This window comes from Amphiura filiformis, chromosome 15 (genome assembly GCF_039555335.1).
Source record: "Amphiura filiformis chromosome 15, Afil_fr2py, whole genome shotgun sequence".
Classification (NCBI taxonomy): Eukaryota; Metazoa; Echinodermata; class Ophiuroidea; order Amphilepidida; family Amphiuridae; genus Amphiura; species Amphiura filiformis.
The window spans coordinates 60,166,576-60,190,445 of NC_092642.1; the positions used below are offsets into that span (position 1 = coordinate 60,166,576).

At 36.9% G+C, this 23,870-nt stretch overlaps 2 long non-coding RNA genes across 2 annotated transcripts; both read left to right on the forward strand.

Annotated features, from left to right (window-relative positions):
* Window positions 1–352: 352 nt before the first annotated feature.
* On the forward strand, window positions 353–14,266 carry LOC140171893 (uncharacterized). Its single transcript, XR_011861658.1, has 4 exons — window positions 353–484; window positions 8,020–8,123; window positions 9,618–9,755; window positions 13,815–14,266. It is a non-coding gene; the product is annotated as an uncharacterized lncRNA (long non-coding RNA).
* A 1,251-nt stretch (window positions 14,267–15,517) lies between these two features.
* LOC140171894 (uncharacterized) lies at window positions 15,518–18,831 on the forward strand. The gene is made up of 3 exons (XR_011861659.1): window positions 15,518–15,983; window positions 16,199–16,498; window positions 17,371–18,831. It is a non-coding gene; the product is annotated as an uncharacterized lncRNA (long non-coding RNA).
* The last annotated feature ends 5,039 nt before the right edge of the window (window positions 18,832–23,870 follow it).

Sequence of the window (23,870 nt, forward strand, 5' to 3'; positions counted from 1 at the left end):
CAGTTTTGGTCTGCCAAAAATCTTTGCCCCCCCCTATAATTCACCACCCCGGGGTACACATAATTATTGCACCACCCCTTATTGCACTGTATGCCACGGTATTGCCACCTGCGCGAGCCACCTGCTCACTCAGCCGGCACGGGAAGGGTAACTCTCGGTAGGGAGCGTGTCTTTTTAAAAGGTTTTTTTTTCGATTACAGAGGAAGTGCGTAACATCATCATACAGATCGACAGAGTTCAGTACAAACAACATACTCTAGTGTAGTTTTTGGTCACGGTGAAAATTGGAGGGATGGTGTGGATGTTCACCACAAGGGCGCAGAATTTTGAAGCTTGGTTACTTTTGTACTTTCATGCTTTTCGAATTTTAGCGAAAAGATCATAGGCTTGGATTATTGAAAATGGTGAACGCGTTTCTTTTATTAATCCACGCTTTTATTCGAGAAGGACAAGCAATTGCAGAGAGGCGAAAATCGTGTCAATGGTAAGCCTAAATCTAAATTAATTGATGTTTTTTAAGCTTTAAGGGAGCGCACCACCATTAAACGCGCCCATTGAAATACACGGTAAAAGGCCTACATTTGGATCTCGTTTTGGCACTTGAATTACGTATTTCAACTATAAAGCTTGGTATCAGATTAAAGCTGATCATGTGTAGAATATTATTCTTTCAACGGAATATATTGCTAACCACCGACTTTTTCTGTTATTTTGCCGCAAAGAAAAATTCATGAATTGTGCAAATTTAACCCTAAAAAATCACTCAATTTTGGAAACCGGACGTTGTTCAAATTCGCGCCAGAACTTCAACTCTGAAATAAAAAATTGGGACTTTTTCTCCGAATTCTTCATGCATATACTAATTAGGTATCCCAGGCAAACTTTAGTTAACACATTTGCTAGTCAGCGAAATTCGCCGAGACCGGGGCCCAAACACAATGCATATTTACATAGAAATTTGAATTTTTTTCGAGAACAGGTCGGTGAAGGAAACCTACATAAATATGTTTTCTATACTTCACTTGACCCAAATATATGATTTTTATGGTGATAATCAAGTCGCACATGGAATTTAAGAGGGATTTTGATAGCAGTTCCATTAAAAAAAGCTGCTATATCGCCATGAGATTAAGATCTAGAAACACCCCTAAATGCCGCTTTTGGGGAATTTTGCTAGCAGAATCTTTTTGATGAAAGTCAATCTTTGACAAGATGTAACTTTGTTACGGAAAGTGCTATGACAAAAATGTTTTCAGTTTTGGCTTTCTTTACTCAAGGGCTTTAATTTGATATGTAAAATGATGCAGTTTGATGGCAAATTTGAATTCACCTAGCATACCTATATACTTGTTGGAAGCAAATGAGCTGAAAACGGGCAAAATTTGACTATACGTTTAGAAAATAAAGCGAAACAAGCTCAAATAAGCGGTGGACTATTTTAACCGAATTTCACTGTTACATAAATCGTGGAGTGATTTGGTGGTGCGCCCTCTTATAAACGTCAATAGTTATCAAAATCCAAATTTTTACTTTTTAAAGTAAACTAGAGATAGTTTCTAGTCATTTTGCAAAATTTCATCCCGCTCTGCGACATTCCGCTCGGAAGAAATGATGTTTTAAAACTCAGCTCGAATCACCAAAAGACCCAAATTTCATCATGTTCATCAACATGCAGAGTTTTGCAGAGGTTGGACAGAAAATTGAATGATTGATGCAAAAGGGCACTTTCTAACTTAAAATTTCTAGTTAAGAAAAGTACAAAATGTGTGTATTCATGTTTTGAATATCTTTAATATAGGCCTATTTACTTAATTATGTCAAAGTACCCCCCCCACCTTCTTCTTCTCTGTCTTCAAAACAAGGCCTACTGATATTGGCAATTTAAGCAAAAATACAAGTTTTATGCGTTATTCTGATCTGGTATAAATTTACAGCAAAAGCACTCAGAGACCTGTATTTTTGGGTAAATTTTAAACAAATGTTCCTAAAATTAATCACAAAAGTTATTTAAAGCATTTGTGACTGAAATAAACTGATTTTTTAAGACTTCCGCCCTTATTTGATGTCTTTTTGTACAGAAGCGCGAACATAGTAACACATCTTGAAAGCCTCTTACATTGTATAAGGGAGCGCACCACCATTAAACGCCCATTGAAATACACGGTAAAAGGCCTACATTTGGATCTCGCTTTGGCACTTGAATTACGTGTGATTTCAACTATAAAGCTTGGTATCAGATTAAAGCTGATCATGTGTAGAATATTATTCTTTTAACGGAATATATTGCTAACCACCGACTTTTTCTGTTATTTTGCCGCAAAGAAAAATTGTGCAAATTTAACCCTAAAAAATCACTCAATTTTGGAAACCGGACGTTGTTCAACTTCAACTCTGAAATAAAAAATTGGGACTTTTTCTCCGAATTCTTCATGCATATACTTGTCGGAAGCAAATGAGCTGAAAACGGGCAAAATTTGACTATACGTTTAGAAAATAAAGCCGAAACAAGCTCAAATAAGCGGTGGACTATTTTAACCGAATTTCACTGTTACATAAATCGTGGAGTGATTTGGTGGTGCGCCCTCTTAATGTATTCTGTCGGTCGAACATCCGGGCTATCTCTAGTCTTGGGCCCAAACTGCATGTGGCGCACGGTTTGTTGTGAACAACAGAAACCGGCTGTGAAGGAGGCTACATAGCGATGTTGCTGGAGTGGCATTCAATTTCGGAAAAAACGACACTTTCGACCATGGAATTTAATTTTAAATTTGTCAGTATATAAACGGTAAATCAAGTAAGATTCTTTCACTCTTAAGACTTAGAAACGGTTGTTTGATTCCACTGACTATTTGAGATCGAAATTTACATATCACCAATGACAGAAATCATCAACAAAAATCGAATCGGGGACTTGTTTTCACTCGAACATCATCAACCGGAAGTGACGTGACACGGACCGACAGAATAGTAGGTTTAGTCTAGTACAAGGAACTTATACGATGTCCTCATTCACAAACTGATACTCTCTGTCCATCGTATAAGGTTATTTCCGCACGGCAACTCGTTGAAGGAATATTACACAGTCAAGAATAGGCTCCATCATTTTTTTGGTTCTGAACCCTCCCAGTCTCCCAAAACATCAAAAGCGTTGCTCGAATACTTACTTAAGACTGTCCTTTTTCACATAACGCAGACAAAGTAGGGCCAACTTGCCTAGAGATGGTCAAATTTTGGCCAAAAATATCTCTGTGTAAATCCTATGAGTCTCCTATGCAAGTCCACTCGGTAATCCATGTATGATGTATTCCATCCGTTCAAGGTAGTCTATGAATAATTAAGCAGATGACGATGTTACCAACTCTATGAAATTGATCGAATCCAGGTATACTTTCGGCAGCGGAAGAACCTGACGTCATAGCATAAATTATAAATTGCAGCGATAAATCAGCCAATAGGCGATGTGCTACGGGCTGCATCTGCGAAGTATACAGGCTGTTGATGGAACGAATTGCTGTTGAAAATATTCTAGTGCCGTAGAGTCGTATGGGCACGTACTTTTCACTGAAATTTCTCCGTAATGAGAATTTGTTTTATTTTGTGAAGTAGCAGGATATATTAATGACTTTCTTTGGAACACCTGTGGACTGTATGTGAGTACCAAAAAACATCAACCACCTGGAAATACGGAATGACAGTAAACTTAATGGCGAGCGGTCCGAATTTTGAGCCATACAAGTTTACGTGGTGAACTAGGTTTAGTCTAGACTAGCTTGCCAGTCTCGTGTCCGGTCTCGTGTACGCCGTTTGTACACTGAGACTGGCTTATGCCATTTTGTGTGTCAATGAATGGGATTTACACACTAACGTTTTGCGCAGCTCAAACATTTCAACTATTTTTTTTGCAATTCAGTCAATTTATATGAAATTGGTACTCACATATTGTCATTTTCACGGTAAAGGGTGTAACTTTGGATTTTTAACATTTTAATCCGTAGTGTTTTAATAAAGCCACAGAATTCCATGATTTTTGGCCACATAAGTCATCTAGTTAGCAGCTACCTTGGGTAGCATAATCATCTTCGGGAGTTACTGCGTTCAGTTTTAGCAGGCTTAAATGTACCTAATATTGCCATTTTGAAAAACTATAAAAACAGTAACATTTTTGTAAAACCCTGTGTTTTCTTCAGTTAGTTCATGGATAATTTTTCTTATCCTTAAAATACGGTCATATGTTCAGTAAACACTGCCACATTAGATTTAATTGTGAACAGCCCTGTATTTTTGAGAACCGGACTTGAGATTTGTCGCTTCGAGGCTTCATTTTCCGTTAACAATTGTTAACAAACTTTGTGGGTATAGCTTTGGTTCATAATTCTTGGTTATTTCTTCACTTCTTCTTGATTCATAACAGTTGATATCTTAACATGAAATGGGTAACAAAAATTAGTCGATTTGCAAGCTTTTAAAATTTTTATAAAATCTTGACTTCAAAGAGCTATTTATCAAAATGTAGCAAAGTAGATCCTCAAGTCACTTGTTTTTAAATCGTGGAGATATACATCACCGTTTGAAAATGGGACCCAATACAAACTTTCCGTTAACAATTGAAGCCTCCGAAACAACAATAAGGTTAATTATCATCTATGCATATCTAAATTGGTGTTTTCCATATTGATATCTGCATTGTAATTGTTACCGTACATGATATGTGCAGAATGTCATAAATTTAAAAAAAAATTGATATTATGGTTAATGTTTGAAAAATATACTGATACCCAAGAAAGCCCGCTTTGGAGGCTTCACATGCAAATAACACCATACTTAACAAATGGGTGAAAAATTACCATGTTATAAATCTACAATATCTGCCGCATAGAATCATTGATTCAATACACGCAAGAAAATAACAGCTTAGATGATCCCAACAGTGTTGTTTTCAAAAAAACTACTTCTGCAATGTTTAACCATTGTTAACATGAAGCCTCCGAAACAAACAAAATGACTTGCTGTGATAATTTAATTTTTGTCACAACAGAAATTCAATACTTAGAAGCAAAGCATGAAAATTGGTAATTGTGATATTTTTTACCTATTTTTTCATGTCAACTTGTAGTAGTTAGCCAAATATTTTACTTTATGATCACCTGTGTTGTTAACTGAAGCCTCCGAAACACAAATCGCTTGAATTGCCAATTCTAAAAAATAACTCCAATTTCTGTGAAACTTGGCTGGGAGGTTCCTTTCATCAAGTAGTATTTGTACATGAAGTTAGACATTCAAATTATTTTAGGAACCCAATTAAAACTTAAAAAATATGTTTAAGGTTGGGAAATCTCCATTGCAAATGACCCTTGATGTTAAAAATTTTCAAAATTGCAATTACAAACATAGCAAAACATGGTATAAAATTTAACTTATATCTGTTGACTTACTTTGGAATGGGATTTCACATATATTCCAGCTTTCATGTCATAATTTTCTGAGCTTATGTAAAAGACATTTTTTCTTAGATTTTAACCAAAATGTTATGGAAATGTCAATCAGAAATCAAAAGGTTTAAGCCTTGAAACATTATTTTACTGGAATTTAAGTTGCTTCTATGCATGATTACAGTAAACAGAAACATATTTAAGTGGTTTGAAATTTTGACCCTAAAAATCAAAAGTTACACCCTTTACTGTGAAAATGACCATATCTGATCTCCAAATCATAGTTATTTTATTCAATGTATAGGTATGCTAGGTGAATTCAAATTTGCCATCAAACTGCATAATTTTACATATATTAAAGCCCTTGAGTAAACAAAGCCAAAACTGAAAACCTTTTTTTCATAGCACTTTCCGTAGCAAAGTTACATCTTGTCAAAGATTGACTTTCATCAAACAATGTCATAAAGATTCAGTTAGCAAAATTCCCCAAAACGGCATTTCGGGGTTGTTTCTAGGACTTAGTTTCATGATGATAGCAGCTTTTTTTAATGGAACTGCTATCAAAACCCCTTTAAAATTCCATGTGCGAGTGACTTATCACCATAAAAAATCATATATTTGGGTCAAGTGAAGTATAGAAAACATATTTATGTAGGTTTCTTTCTTCGGCCAGTTGTTTTAAATTTCTATGTAAAAATGCATTGACATTGTCGGCGAATTTGGCTGACTAGCAAATGTGTTTGCCTGGCATACCTACAATGTATCCAAGTAAATTAAACTTGGAATTTCTGATACTTTCCAAGCCGTCGACCCCCCTACGTCCGACGAGCGTGATCGGTGGTGAAACAATGCAAGTCACGAGATGACCCACCTCATCTACAGCCGGTTTCTGTCATCAAGTCGTGTTCGCGATACAGCCACGTGCACAAGTGAGGTCGAGACTAATTGGTGACGTTGATAACAACAAATACGGTAAACAAAATGGCTGGGAGAACTGATGAGAAAGTCGTGTTTTTTTTTTTAATGTACATCAAAAAACTTTTTTTGACTGCACTTGATATGCTAACGATATACAGGTACATTGAAGGATATAAATTGGATGGTAAATAAGCCAAATATTACAAGAAATCTACTCGCTAGAATCCTAGCGAGCCCGCAAAAAAATGTGCGTCCATGCGAAAGTAATATTGACAACGTAAAATCGTGACTAGTTTAGTCTAGACTGAGGAACTCAGTCTTCAATGATAGTCAGTAATTTATCTTTTGGACATTAAAATGACTATCATTTGAAGACTGAGTTCTTATGATACATCTTCCGAGGAGCAGTTTCAGACAATAGCTCGGGATTATTGGGGCAGAGGTTATCTTTTGAATTCACTGAAGCAGTCACGCCTGACAAGGACACTCGTCATGAATTGAAAGACCATGTCGTTCGCCACAAAAGAATGTCATAGGTCATAAGACACCAATTTGGTGTACTTCCGCGCCTCGGAATATGATGTTTAAAGTCTCGGACTAGGTTTAGTCTGTAGCGTGTACTACGCTCGCCGATCGTAACATGTAATACCTCACGCAGCACCGCGCTCGACGTGTGTACACATAGTCATAAGCTGACATCCACAGGAGATGTTAGCAAGCAGTCGATAAAAAGTTAAATTTTACTGTTATTAAAGCACTTCAGGCTTAGTCTTTTACGTGTTATTTTAGTACACTACTGGGCATTATAATTATGCAAAAAGTAGAAATCCGAGTAAAATTGAGGGTGTCGCTGTGAAGCAAATCATTATATACATTATGGCTTTAACTCCTGAACTCATGCAAGATCTTTGTAGTTCGCATCTTATGAGCTACATGTAGCACTGAATGAGAGTTTAAATTTAATATTCAAGATCACATATAGCTGGTAGCTGGTAACAAAAATGTTGGTTGTGCTAAAAGTATTCTATTACTAAAATAATAGAAGTCTTTATGTACATTGTAGACCTAATAAGATTTAAGATAATGATTATCCCTGCAGAGTTGTACTGGCTAGTGTAAAATGTTTTACATTTGTACAGAACAAAAACATAACGCAGTAAGATCTGGTCATGCTTGTTGTTTTCTTTGATAAAAATGGATATTGATCATTCTTGAAGTTCTTTATTATGATTGTATGCTCTTATAAATTACTCCAATACCCTAATTTACACAGTGATTCCCCTGTTTAAACTTTGATTTTGAGATTTGAATGAAAATTCCCGAATATTCCTGAAAATTCCCGTTAATTCCCATTTATTCCCAAAATGTCCGGTGGAAACTTCTCACTCCGAAAATTCCCGGGAATTTTAGAACCCTAGTCTGGTCCCTGCAGACCCCCCAGTTTTTCAATCTAGCGCTATTGCAGACATACTATTTATGCTGCATTTGTGCAACTCGGACTCACCAAACTCTACTCCGGACCCCCTACTTGGTAATTTTCTGCAAGTTCATGGGTCCCTGCGGACAATGGAGTGTTTAGTTCTAGCGCTACCCCTGATAGGGATGAGGCCATTGTGGTCCAGTAACTGAACGGTAATTACTTGACTTTTTCTGTTTGTCTATATTTTTACAGGTGGGTGTCTGGAAGAAGTGCCGATGGCAGAACTAAACACTACTTGCTTCAGTTAACAGACAATGCCATACAATCCTTCATCTGAAGGATTTGTGTGTCAAAAGGTAATTGCATTGAAAAATAATTACAAGGCTAAACAAAATTTTGTTGCAGAAGTCCGCACGTATAGCTTGTAAAATAAAAATTGCACTTTTTTTTTTGTGTACAACAATCAGATTTCAGGCTGGTTTGTTTTTTACGATGTGATGATAAAATTGGTGTTGAAGTTGGGAAACAAACCCCATATAGTTTGCCAAAGAGGCAATGAAAAAATCCTGCAACCGCTTAGAATTGCTGTACGCAACGAGGGGCTTTTATTTCTCCTCACAACTCCCTGTTTTGCGCCTTCAGGTCCATAAAAGCTAAGGGACTGGCAGTAATGAATAATAACTAGAAAAGTAAAACAAGACCTCAGGTTTATAAGACCTGTGCCATAACTGAATTACCCACTTGGCATTCACATCAATCATGTTTTTCCACGCCTGAAAATTGTCTATCAATTAATTGCATTGTTTTCCCCAATTAAGGGGTACTACACCCTTAGGGCAATTTTGTGCCTATTTTTGCATTTTCTCAAAAATTATAGCGCATTGGTGACAAGTAAGATATGTATATTATAGGGCAAGGACTACAACTACTGCACTGAAAATTTTATTTCAGCACAGACAACAGTTGTGGAGTTACAGTCAAAAATGAGGGAAACCAATATTTGATCAATAAATCAATAACTACTTGTCTTGAGTCACTGAAATTCCAGTGTAGTAACTGGATTCCTTGCCCTGTAATATGTATACTTTTGTTACCAGTGTTTTATTGGTTTTTGAGAAAAATGCAAAAATAGTCACAAATTTATCAAGGGGTGTAGTACCACCTTAAAGCACCAGCCAAAATGTTTATATTCTATAATGTAATGAAAATAATACTACACCCCCGATGGAATAATGCATGATGGGACATAGACTAACTGCATCAGTCGTCTACACTGCGCATGTACTTGTTTTATGCTTCATAGTGACGACTGAATAACTTACAGTTCATATTGTGTCGGACTTATGAAACTATTCTCTTGTGACTTTGGTTGTGCACCATACTGACTAGTGGGCTGGCACCTGTGTACCACGCTGTTGTGACAAGATCACGCTCTGAAGTTCTAAAAACAACAAACTCGGTCAAAAGGTCAATTTGGACATAACTGCGCAGTCTCAGTGCAACCAGAAAGTGGTTGCAAAAGTCCGTCACTTTTTTCCGCATGTTTTCTCAGTCATCAAAACAGACTGTTGACAAATGAGGGCAGCAGTCTAGATGGGACATAGGGAAAAAGTTCTGTGAAGTGCTTCAGCTTCATGGTGAAAATGTTATTAAATATCAGGTTAAAATAAATCATGTGGTCATTTTAAAGTTGTAAAAGGTTTGAGATTTGATTTAACGTAACATAACTAGTTTTGATATATAAGCCCCTTGCTCATGAGTGAAATTGTTATTAAATAACTGGTCAAACCATTTGGTCATTAAAGTCATGAGATTCGATTTTAATCAAGTAACTGTTTGCTCATTGACAGATATTATCTGAAGATACTGATGAGGTTGATGTAGGAGATATATGGAGTGCCCCACGGTGACACCGATACACAGCACACCCTCATTCTCATTGTGTTTGCGAAGGAGATGAAGGATTGGAACTTGAAGCCTACCATACGGTAAGTGTAGTATCTATAAGACTGTTTTGTTGGCATAAAATGGCAGCTGTTATTTTGTAAAGGCAGTGGTGGCACTGGGGTTTTTTTCAGGAGGGGGGGGCAAAGTTGCCGCAAAAAGTGGCAATTTACGTAATTTGGGAGTTTTTGCCTCAAAAGTGGGGGGGGGCTCCCATAGCGCTGCCACTGTGTAAAGGTACAAATATATGAATACCAACCATATTTTTGTTGAAAAGAAAAGCAACTAGCTGTTATTTTTATCAGAAGTCGCAGTGTACCCATCCTAGCGTTTAAAATCGCTAACGCCGTAATGGTTGAATTCAAGTCAACTTAGGAACAACACAAATCACAGTTGCTAGCAACAACTTAGATATGTGTAGCATTTGCGCAATTACTACCAACGTATACTGGGGAGGGGGGCACACTTGACATTAGCAAGGGGTATCACCTGTGAACGTGGACTTTCAAAAAGTACCCTAAACATGTATAGCCAGGGGGGCAAAGGGGGAAGCTGACCCCCTGGGACAAGTCAAATATTCCAATAATGAGCTGTATCTGAAGCACCAATCACTGGGCATGGGGCATCTATTAACATTTTTTGATATTTGGAGCCAAGCCAGGGATGTACTTAACATCCGTCCGAGCACCGGCAGGGGCGGGTGACTTTGCTGTTGGGCAGGTAGATTTTCAAAAGTACAAGCCTACCTGGCGGGTAAGAAATTGAGGATGATGAGCTGGTAATATTGCAATGGCTGACAACATTTCTATTAACAGGTGGAAGCATACAAAGGTGAATGAAATGAAACATGCTTTTCAAAGAGCTCTAGACTTGGTACAAATTGACAAAGCATTGTCTGCTTTGACAGATATCTTTGCTTATGTAGGGAAAGCTATGCAACGCCCTTTTATGAACAACAAAAGTAAGGCACATTGTAAGTCTACGTAGTTTGACGATGAGTGTATCAGGTTTAAAAATAGAGTTCAATACAAACTCAGATTATTCAGATTAAGTCGCTCTGAAGAAGCTTTAACTGATTACAAAAATACGAAGCATGAATATAAAAACTTCATTGAGGAAAAGAAAACAAAATTCAAAAACCAGCAACAAAAAGAACTTTTGGACTGTTTGAAAAATCGCGACAGTAAAGGTTTCTGGTCAAGATTGAAGGGAAGTCAAACATCAATTTCCAGTGAGATTTCATCAGACAATTGGTTTCAATACTTTGAAAATCTATTTCGAGTTGATATACCAGGTGGGGAGCCCACGTTGCAAAACCACCAAGTTGAGGGTGAACTAAATCACCATCCAGATTGGACTGCATTTTTTGATGCCGAGATAACACCCGAGGAAATTTAATCGAGTATTGATGCTCTTAAAAATGCCAAGGCTCCCGGTATTGATGGTTTTCCACCCGAATTTTTCAAAAACAGTCCAATTAATGAGTTGAGTGATATTTTGGTGAAGTTTTGCAACCTGATCTTGACCACTGGTCCGGGGGCACTGGATCATTTCCACTCCAATGGGCATCCAGTCTTATTATTCCTATTTTTAAAAAGGGGAATAAAACTGATCCAGCAAATTACCGTGGTATTTCTTTACTTCCTATAATGAGTAAAGTTTTTTTTTTTTTTTGCTCGAAAGGTTAAACTTTTGGGCTGAGGCTGAAAATGTTTTCCATCAAGAACAGGCCTGATTCCGTAAAGGTTTCAGAACCACAGATAATGTTTTTATATTGGATACAGTTATCAATAAATATCTTTCATGGAAGCGTGGAAGGGTCTATATAGGCTTTGTAGATTTTCGTAAAGCTTTTGATTAAATAAATCATGATGCTCTATTATTTAAGCTGAAACGATATGGTATTACTGGTAATGTTCTTAATGTTTTGAGTTCAATGTATATGCAATTAAATGCTTGTGTCAGAACATCTACTTACAAATGTTTTTTCTTGTAAGGCTGGAGTTCAGCAAGGTTCTTTGCTGTCACCATTTTTATTCAAACTTTTTATAAACGATTTGAGTACACGACTGAACTCTGACGACACTGAAAAAGTGCAGATAAATCAATGTTTTATCAGTCATCTACTATTTGCTGATGACTTAGCTCTTATAAGTGGCACTATCTTTGGTCTACAAAAAACATGTTCTAGCAGAATATTGTCATGAATGGGGCCTTTCAGTAAATATAGATAAAACTAAAATCATGGTATTTAAACGAGGTGGTGTTCTTAAACGTACTGAGAAATGGTTTTATAAGGGAACAAGAATAGAAGTGGTCAATACCTTCAAGTACCTAGGTAATGTGTTTTCAAGTAATGGGAACTGGCTTAATGCACAGAAATCCACTGCATCGCAAGCTAACAAAGCTTTCTTTGGTCTCATAAAGATTTTGAAAAGCTATAGTCCTCTCCCTGTGGATGTTCTATTCAAGATTTTTGACACAAAAATAAGGCCTATACTCCTTTTCGGTAGTGAACTTTGGGGAACATCTGAGTCCCAGATAATTGAAAGAGTACATATTAAGTTTTGTCGTTATGTTCTTGGTGTATCTAAATCATGTAAATCTATCCCACACTGTGCCATTCGTGGTGAACTTGGTAGAAATGCACTGTTGGTAAATTCACTTATTAACTGTATTAAGTATTGGTTTTACATTTTATCACTGGATAATAACAGGTTTTTAAGACAAAGCTATGAGTTTCTATACAAAAGGCAGAGAATGGTAAAGAATGCTGGGCTATGAAGATCAAAAATATTCTGTACTCTTACGGTTTTGGTGAAATATGGATTGCTCAAGGTGTTGACAATGTAAATTATTTTATTGATGTTTTCAAACAGAGATGTAAAGATATTGATATACAAAATTGGCGAAATGCATTAAGTACATATTCATCACTTACTTTTTATACTCAAATCAAAGAAAATCTAGTGGTGGAAGACTATTTATTGTGGCTGGAGAAACCATTTCATAAAATACTTCTGACCAAAGCCAGATTGGGTGTTCTTGAATTAGAATATGTTCGTGGAATATGGTTTAAGGTTCCTCGAAATTTACGTATTTGTAAAATCTGCCACACTGGTGAAATTGAAGATTTGTATCATTTTGTATTAAAATGTCCTGCTTATGCTAATGAAAGAAATCGCTTATTGCCAGAGTGTATTCCAAATTTCAATTATTGTATTACTCTATTTCAGTCTAGAAATCAACAAACTATAATTTCATTATCAAAATTTATTTTTAATGCTCATAAAATCAGGCAAACTCTTTTGCCCCCTGGTGATGGGTAAATACATGTATATTGTACTGTACTTTATTGTATTGTAAGGCCGAAGGCCTATATATACTGAGAAATAAAATCTCTCCATATGGAGAGAACTGAACTGATTAGGCTGGTAACTTTTATGAGTTACCTGCCCGACTAACTAGTGGCCAAAATATTTAGAGTACACCCCTGTTTGAAGCCATATGGAACGGATTGAAAATGAGATATTTTTGTAAAATTATTATATTTCACAAAGCGGTAAATTATCAAATTTCAAAAAGTATACGCTGGCGATAGGTGAAAACAATTTTTGAATATACCGACTGCACTGGTATGTTCACATGGTACCTCTGCATTGCATATCCCCTGTAAGATTAGTATCTTTGAAAAGACCGGTATTGTATTCAATCTATGATTGCAAACATACAGAGTCGAAGAGTGCAACCTGGTTGTAGTGCAGCGCGATGTATTTGAAAATTGTTTTCACTTATTCCTATGGTAGTTAATCTGATTATTACATCACTTCACCAGCATATGTGATTGCTGTTTTATTCCTCAAGTTTAGTTAGCTTTGCTTCAGGCATTAATTTCCCCAAAACGTTAAAGTTTACGATGATACAGTTCTTGCGGGGACACTCTGCAAGTTACTTTTGAGCATTATCAATTTAGGTAAATAGGTTCACTGGAATTCTGGAATCATGTGTGTTTGATTTGTTCATAAATCTCAGCTCTGAAATCATTGATATTTTATAATTACTGATTGATTTACTTATACACCTTATGTTCTTTTTAAATGCAGGTTTCACAAATCAATGGAGGTAACCACCAACTGTCCTTGGCAAGATAAAGGCAGGAGATGAGGCTTCAGGAAACCAAAGTTGTGTGAGGAAACGCCCACGGCGTCAGCAGGATATCATTATGCATACTCGTCACTTCCACCAAATATTTGAAGAGGAACCAACACATGACATCTGGAAATGTAACATGTTTATGTCCATTTAAGGGGGTACTACACCCCTGTGGTTAATTTTTGAGTATTTTTGCATTTTTCGCAAAAAATAATTACACACTGGTAACAAAAGTTATGTATATTATTGGGGCAAGGAATCCAATTACTACACTGAAATTTCAGTGACTCAAGAGAAGCGGTTCTGTATATATGATAGGAAACGAGGTACATCCTAGCGGTACCTTATTTCTGATCATAAATAACAAAGCGCTTGTCTTGGGTCACTGAAATTCAGTGTAGTAATTGGATTCCTTGCCCCTATAATATACATAACTTTTGTTACCACTGTGTTATTAGTTTTTGAGAAAAATGCAAAAATAGACACAAATTTATTGAGGGTGAAGTACCCCTTAATCCAATAGCTGTACTTTAATGAGGACAGATAAGTGACATCCACCAGCTAGACTAGACTGGATCCTTCAGTCTTTCAACAACTACGCATACGGCCATTGGGTTGTACAGCAATGTGAAGGATTGTGGGTAAAAAAGGCCGCCATTAGAGGCCAGAAGGATTCAGGCTACAGCTAGACAGGGATTTGATTGCAACATATCCCACAATGCAAATTGATTCAGGTGACCATTATGTGCAGGTGGTGTTTACTAAGGCCTAAACAAATTGTTTGATTGGCGTAAAATTAAAAAAAATTAAGGTAGGTAGGTCAGGATTTTGTTTTTTACTTTTTAAGCTGTAAATTTCATTTGATAAAGGCTTTGGAACTTTTTTCTTCTTTATTTTTTTAAATTTATATATTTAAATTTATTTTTTTAAATTTTGTTATTTTTATTGCAAAGAAAAAATGTCAGGGTTGGGCCTAATTTTAGGGTCAGCCAGGTTACGCCAATCAAACAATTTTTTTTAGGCAGGCCCAAATGCAAAATATGTGTAGATATAGTGGGATATTATCTGAGATTGAGATATCTTGTTATGTGGTTGGTATTATGTTACAACTTACCACAGTCGTTGCCTAGAGTTGGCCTGGCCAACAATTTCTTCCCATTAAGGAAACCAAAGTTGTGCGATGAAACGCCCACGGCGGGATATGATATGAAGCCTCATCAATTCCTCTATATATGTAAGGAAACCACATTGAAGGATAATTAGTACTACTAGTTATTAGTTATTAGTACTACTAATTATTAATTAGTAACATCTTAGAGGACAAACCAAGAGATTCATGAAGCCGTATAAATGTAACTAGTTTAGTCCCGCACAGGCAGGTATGTCCGAGTTTTTACTCTGGTTTATCTGCCTAGATGCATGTTATGTTTCCACTTGTAATTTAATGTTTAATTATGCTAGTGTGCGATGGGTGATTCTACTTTCCCCTGTATATTGATATATTAAGAATTAAGCATCATGAACTTGTGCTAGTTTGTAATGTTTGAAAGTTTCTATGTTCCAGTGTATGATGCATCATCATATTCCCTTGTTTGTAACTACCATATTTAAGTCAAATAAACGCTGAGGCGTTACATTTCCAAGGGGGGCGTTTATTAGAGGTCATTTTAGCATGACAATTCCCGTTAAAATCATTAGGTAAGCTTAAAAGTCACGCTAAAATGACGAACTATGAACTTTTGACACTGACTTTTGGTTCACTTCCGGGTTTACGATGCAGATTTTCGCCATTTATTGCTGCTATTTACGACCATGTGGACAACTTGGTAAGCTTACTACACAAGATAGCGTGGAAATATCGGAATTTTTGAAACATCTTGGTTGAAAAAAGTGGTGGGGCGTTTATTGGGGCGACTATTTGACGAAATACGGTAGTTGTAACAAAGCTACCCCCCAGTCGGGTCAGTACACCTCTGAACTGGAAGTGGGTCAAAATAATCACATCAAAAGTTATTTGTAACTGCCTGTAATTACTTGGAAATCAGTAAATGAAGAAAAACATAAATGCAGAATGTATCTACTAGTCAAGTTTGTTGATGCTCAGCTTGGCTCATTATTAGGCGTTTGTAAAATCCCACGATTTGACAAAAAACAAATACGGACATTTTTTTTATTTAAAAAAAAAAAGAAAAAATCGGCGAAAATCAGACTTTTTTCTCAAAATACCATGAAAAAAAGTCGGAATAAAAAAAAAAAAAAAAAAAAAAAATCGCATTTTGCATTTGTTTTTAAATTTCTCGTGAGCTTTGAGACAAACCTTTTTTTTTTTTTTTAGTAGCATTGCCAGGAGGAAATTGCCCCCCTCCTCCCCGAAAGAGGGTACAATTGGAACAGCAAAGAGTAAAGCGCCATTAAAATGAATGAAAATGGGACAAAAAATTAACAAATGGGGACAAAAATTTGACTTTTGTATCCCACAATGAGTCAAAAAATTAACGAATGGAGACAAAAATGTGGCTTTACACTCACACACACACAAAAAGGCTGCGTACGCCACTGACTTTGAGAAATATCATGTATGTATGCCACATTTGTTGCATTTGTTTGTTTTTTGCGCCTCTGTGGAGCAGTTAAGGTGGTACGAAAGGCAAAATCAAGTTATGTTCTCTTCAGTTTTGTATAGCCATGTTGTATTCAACTGGCGCCTTTGATCACCTCAACTAGATATTGCTTTCATGCAACTTTGTTGAGTATTTATGTAGATGTAGAAGTTGCTCTGATTGAGATGCAAAATAATCTTAATTCCAAAATTTGAGCCAAATCGGACAAACGGTTTTTGAGATATTGCTCTTGAAAGATTCTTTGTATTCTATTGTTTTTTTCCAATATATTGATGAAGTTAATGAGGAAAATTGGCAAAATGTGCTCATTAATATTAATTTTTGCCAATAGTTTCCCAATATTTTATGAATAAACCTTCATACTACTTTTTACCTTTAAAATTTTGACCTGAAACTTTGCCAATGTGTCTCTATGACCTAAACCTTTAACATGTGATTTTTCCCGCCATCTAATTTGCATATTTGCATAATTAATTAGCTTTAAGTATAATGCTAATTAATTATGCAAATATGCAAATTAGATGGGTGGGAAAATCACATGTTAATGTTTTAGGCCATAGAAACACATTGGCAAAGTTTCATGTCAAAATCATATAAAATAAAAGTTGTATGAAGGTTTATTCATAAGATATTGGTATAATATTGGCAAACATGAATATTCATGAGCACATTATGCCAATTTTCCTCATTAACTTCATCAATATATTGGCAAAAAACAATAGAATACAAAGAAACTAAAACATGTATATCTTGACAACCGTATGTCCGATTTCCTTCAAACAAAAACTATTTTGCTCAGTGTATTTAGCTTAACTTATTCAATCTATTCAAATGGTTCTAAATTCAGTTTCTGTTTTCCAGAAACATCGTTTCGAACCCCCTTAAGTTAGGCCATGTGTTCTCTATAAATAGCACGCTGGCCAGATCCAGCCCACTGACCAATTGTGGTTGACCCTTGAACCATAGACCCTATTCTTTGTAGGGTCTATGCTTGAACAGCTCTAAAATGTACCGAAACCAGTCTAGTCTATGCGTAAACATACCAGTAGGAAAACAAGATGTATAATTTTTCCTCAAAAGCAATTTTTGTAATAATTTTGGCCCGCAAGCAAATACATGTATAAGTTTACAACCCCTAGTGTTTGGCAAATAATTGTGTACAAAATATCATTGAGTGTGCATTTGTGGTCATGGTCAAGTACCATAAAGCCCCAATAACTTGAGCCTGCATTTCCCCCTCCCCAATATTTAAAATCTTACAGAGCCTATGCAACACATGTGATTATACACAAAAATAAACATGTGATTATACACAAAATAAACAAGTGTATTTTCTACCGCAAAAGACATGTACTTTTCAGATCAGTGGCATAGCCAGGACTTCCTTTGGGGTGTGTGTGGCAAAGTAAATTTTCAGGGGGGGGGGGGAAACTTTGACGAAAATGGTCAAAAATGGGCTAAAAAAGACAGGGAGGGCAAAAGGGGGACAAGACTTCTTCTCACAGGGTTGGCAATTGCCCCCCTTGCCCCTGGCTACACCACTGTTTCAGATTCAATACTTTTTCCATTTTGAATTTGGTTTATTTTTTTCTGTAGATGACGGTGAAAGACAAAAATTTTCTTCCATACCACATTTATTAAATTTGATTGACATAATATGGTATTTATTGTCCATAGGTGTATCAGAGGTTTAGTCATCTGGGGGAAAGATAACAAAATTACTGGTGAGCATCATTTTTTTTTTTTTTTAATGGGATGAAACACACAAAAACGTTCAAATTTTAACACTAAGAAATTTGGTGTTTTACCAGGCCAATTTGCAATTTTACGCCTTTGTAACACAAAATCAAGGCATGTACTGGGCTAAAAACATTCATCAGGCTCAGTTCTGATCAATTTCTGACTGGTAGATGGAACTGGCCAGCCTGGTAAAAGTGGTAGGACTTAGTGAGCCCTCCCCTCTGCTGCCACCTGATATGTTACTGTTATTGTCAAGAATAATCAGAATCTTGAAAATCCACACACCCCTGTAGATGATATCACTATCACTTGTTTGAAATTTATCAAATGCAGTAGAATTTTTACCAAATTTAGCCCAAAATTGGAGAAAAAACTCTTCAACACCTTTTCCATTATTTCTTATTGTCCTCACAGGGGTGAGGTTTTAAATGGAATAGCCCATTGCAGAAATGTGAATATGATGTAATCATCTCTTTCTCCCATGATGTAATCATGTCAATGGTATCAATAGCAATAAAATGGTTCAACTGTATTTCAACCGAAATTCTTGGTGATTTTGTTTATATGCCAGGATGATTGCCAGGCCTGTATGCAGGATTTCATGGGGGGGGGGGGTGCTGATTTTGACAAATTTGACATTTTTTCCAAGTGGGGGGGGGGCAATTTTGTGAAAACTGGTCAAAATTTGGCCCTTTTTTGTCCAAAAAAGCGTAAAAACCTGATTTTTCCATGCTACGCTCGCAAATTTTGAAATGTTGGGACTTCTTGTATACTTTTTCAAATTTGGGGCCTGAATGATTGTTGCTTGCTCAAGAGTGGGATAGTATTCCAGTTGAAATCCATACATGTACATGTAAGCAAGGAGGTGCTCCCTGATGTAAGATGTGACTTTTATCCACCACACAAGATGTTAGAAATTCTCACTCATGTCATAGGGGATATGGTTTTCAAATAGAATCTCTCACACAGGGGGTGCACTGAGTTTTCAAATGGAGTCACTCCTTAAGGTAAGAAATGCAAACTCCCTGTGTGTGGAAGATTAAGGCCATGTCTTCCATAGGGGATATGGGTTTAATCTCCCACACAGGGGGTGTATTGTGTTTTCAAATGGAGCCGCCCACTCGGGTAAGAAATTCCCACCCCCTGTGTGGAATATTAAGGTCATATCTTCCATGTGGGTTTCAAATGCAACCTCCCACACAAGGGGTGTAACTGAGTTTTCAAACGGAGTCGCCCATTCAATTAAGAAATTCACACTTCCTGGAAGATTAAGGTGGTACTACACCCCTGGCCAATTTTGTGCCTATTTTTGCATTTTTCTCAAAAATTATAGCACACTGGTGACAAGTAAGATATGTATATTATGGGGCAGGGACTACAACTACTGCACTGAACATTTTATTTCAGCACAGACAACAGTTGTGGATTTACAATCAAAATGAGGGAAAACCAATATTTGATCAATAAATCAATAACTACTTGTCTTGAGTCACTGAAATTCCAGTGTAGTAACTGGATTCCTTGCCCCTATAATATACATAACTTTTGTTACTGAACAGTGTTTTATTAGTTTTTGAGAAAAATTCAAAAATAGTCACAGATTTATCAAGGGGTGTAGTACCACCTTAAGGTCATGCCTTCCATAGGGGATATGTGCTGCTCTCCGTGCTCTGTAGCATGTTGGGTTTTTTCCGTATAAACGATCATGCACTTTTTGACTTAAAAGGGCATTTCGTGATCCACAACCTCATCCCCCCACTTTTCTCAAAAAAACTTGAGATTTTTATATCACTGGAATACTCTGGCTACATAATGTTTATGTTCAAAATATTTCTTGCAGATTAATTCGTTTAGCAAAGATATCGTGAAATTTGAATTTCGTTCTGGTGCACCAGAACGAAATTACAACGTATTGTCTATGGAGCAGTGTAATACACATAATCATGCATAACTCGCAAACGCAAAATCGGAATCAACTGAAATTTTGGGAATATGCTTTTTCGTGGATATGTACTGAAAAAGGTCATAAAAAGAGGATGCTAGGATCACGAAATACTCCTTTAACTCTGACCTGGTATCTAACCTAATTTGATGCTTTTAAAATGTAATTAAATAGAATTTTATAGAAATTTATCGTTCATGAGACTAAGGGATGAAATCAAAACTCGCATGGCAGTTAGAACAATAGCAACCAGACGGAACCTGCGGTCAACCGTTGATAGTTTTGATTTCATCCCTAAAACCAAGTTTGTGCTGTTTCTCTGTTCCAGTACTTTTATTTCATGTCGAATATTTGGCTATTTTATACTATTAACACTAGGTTACTTTCTCATTCGTGAAGATTGACAAAGATTATAATATTCGTAATGATAATAATAGTTTTAATATTATAATAATAAATATACATAAGTCAAATCAAGTAATATTTTATTAGATCCACAAGGAAAATTTCACTCATGAGTGCTATACAGTATAGGTTATACATGTATATACAAACAATACACATAATTACCACAAAATACCAAAACACTGTATAGCTCTGTCAACTACATGTTACTTAGACCCTCCCTCGGGTCCATGGGAAACGACTGGTAATGTAGATTACATAGCATTAAAAATCAACCCAATGAGCGGTCACTGAAATTTAGCGTTCAATATAGGAGGTGTGATTAGTGTAGTGGCATCAATTTGTGTAGAAAGAGGAATTGGTTTTGGGCGCTGGGAATTGGTTTGGGGCGCTGTGTATTTAGAATCGGGGGGGGGGGGGGGGGGGGTGAAGGACTATGGCATATTTTGATAGGCTATTATGTTATTATGTAGGCCTATCGTTCCATTATCCAGGCCGGACCGAACCGAGACTGTGGGACAGTCTACATGTTACTAAGAACGGCGCCCCATGTGTAGTTAGAGTTGTGAAGTCTATATAGCTTGTGGAACGAAGGAGGAAAGATACCGGTTAGTCAAGGAAAAGGACAAGCACATCCGACCAGATCTGGGAATCAGCTGACATGAGAAACGATCGTGGAGTAGATGACCACTGCAGAGTCAACCATCACACCAGTCAGCTTCTTACTCAACAGATCAGCATAAACAGCCTCAAAGTCCCGCCGTGACACACCTATAATCCTTCCAGCTTCATTCACAATTCTATATATTTTGTCCCTATCAGGGGGGGCATCCCCACTTTGGAGGTGATGCGTATGTAGAGTATATTAAGACCCCCTTTTCAGCGCCGCTGTCACCCAAAGACCCCATTTTTGTTTACGAACACATGCTCTGTCACCCGAAGACCCCCAATTTTTCCATTTGATCTGTCACCCAAAGACCCTTATTTTTCAATTTGAAAAGCAACTATCATTTATCACTGATAAAACCCAAAGATTTGAAGCCATTTAGAACTAGAAATTCAATGTTCGAGATTTCTGTGGTACTGTTTCGGCTCTCACCCAAAGGTTCCATTTAAAAAAAGACCATGTTCTCACCCATTTGCTCTCACCGAATGCCAAAAATCATGCTCTCTCCAATGACCCCGTATCATTTGCTCTCACCGAATGCCCCTTGGTGTGAAAGTCTCCGCCCTATATATCCATATTCATATTGAAGTGCCCCCGGGTCCCTATTCCCTTTTGCAAAACCACTGTTTAAGGCGCGGCATCCAAATTGGCCTGATCTTGTTATCGACGGTCGGTGCTTGGTCGATCCCCAGTATTTATGAAATATCAATAAATTGGTTTTTATTGTGCAAACATTTAATCTTATATAGGCCTACAAGTTTCTATTCTCAATGGGATTTATTTGTGTGGTAATTTTTTCGTCATCTTGTGATATTTTCATCTGAGAATGTACATATAACATTAAGGTGAATCTACACGTTTTGAAATAGTCGCAAGGTTTGCGCTTCCGGTATTGCCACTGTTTCCCAAACTCTTCTGCGCTACTCGACTCCCGCAGAACATCTTCTTGAGCTGTTGACGAAACATTGGATTGGTGCCGACATACACGAAAGGATTCACAGTTGAATTCAACCAGAGAAGGTATTCAACAAAGGCCACGACTGGATAAGGAACTCCCCCTTCCTCTACAGTCTCCATCAAGAGCACGATATGATAGGGTAACCAACAAATCAAGTACGCGCTTACTAGAATAGCAAGAGTAACGGCCGCTTTATGATTTTCCCGACTTGCCCGAGTTACTACTACCTCGTTGCCTTTACCAATACGCCCGCCAGTACGTCTCTTTACATGAATGTAGATTTTTAGATTTAAGTATACTATTATTACAAAAGGTACAAAAAATAAGCCAATGATTTCATAAAGAGTATAATTGAGTCGATAATTAATATGCATATCGCAATCAGTATTGTAGTCAATGGCGTAATCTCGCACAGCTTGCTCACCGAATACAACAAGGAGAATGTAATAAATATACCAAAATGCCCATGTTGCGCCAATGATGATTCCCGCCAGTCGGATGGTCTGTTTATTTCTGTAAGTTGTGATACTGCTCACCATCCAATAGCGATCCCAACTGATCAGTATGATAGCTATCATGGACTGCGTGACTGTGGTGTAGTCTACTATCAGCCAGAATTTGCAGGCTATTTCTCCGAACGTCCAGGTACCCAGATGCCACCAGAGATTAAAGAATGGTAATGATATGAATCCAACCTGTAAAAAAAAGTTGAATCATCAAAAATGTAATTAAATCAGTTGTGGTGTTCCGCAAGGTTCCATCTCAGGACCGCTGTCATGTTTTATTAATGGGTTGTGTAAGGTCTGAAGAGAGAGTTGGTCGGTTTGATAACCTCAAATCAACTAACAACCACGCGGGAATAAACGGAATAAGGAACAATTCAAATTTTAATAAGCAACAATAGTAGCAATCAAGCGTAACCAGATGGCAAAAATCTAATTACGTTCGCAACTTGTGATACAGGACCACAATGATATTTAGAAGTCACCGGCCTCAGCCCTGCGGGGCTTGCGGCCTTTATGTTTTAGCATTGTAGGCCTGGACCACAAGTTGCGGACGAAATCATTGCTTGTAAGCTAGTAAAAATTACCCTCAAATGCTCCGAACACGTTTCTTTTTGTATACTCCTGCAGTCTGTAGTTTGACAAATCAATCTCCCTCTGATCTGATTTCTGATGTTAGTGGTACTTTTAACTTCATTAAAAATTTCGTGATCCCGTTTTACCTGATAAAGATTGTGTTCACCCTTTTTTCATTCTCCACTATCTTCTCTTAATGTGGTCTTAACCCTGGTATTATGGACACTTTCGGGCCTTATACATGTAACTGCTAAATTATTGATCTAAAGAATATAAAAGTAAACATTTTCAGAATGGCAATGCTTTGATAAAGGCACCTGTGAGGTCAAATTTGGGCCAAAAGGCTGATTTTTGGAGAAAATCCAAAAACAAGGGTTATTTTGGCCCAAATTTTTTCAACGTAACAGAAAAATTCATTTGGGCCACAAAAAATTATTATTTTTAAAAACTAGATACAAATATCTAGGACCCGTTTTTTAGTTTTTTGAAATTTGACCAACTTTGAGAAATTTGCACCAAAAATGGTAAAAAAATACTTAATTAAAAAAAAATCATAAAAAAAACCCGATTTTCGCCCAAACTTCAAATATTTTCG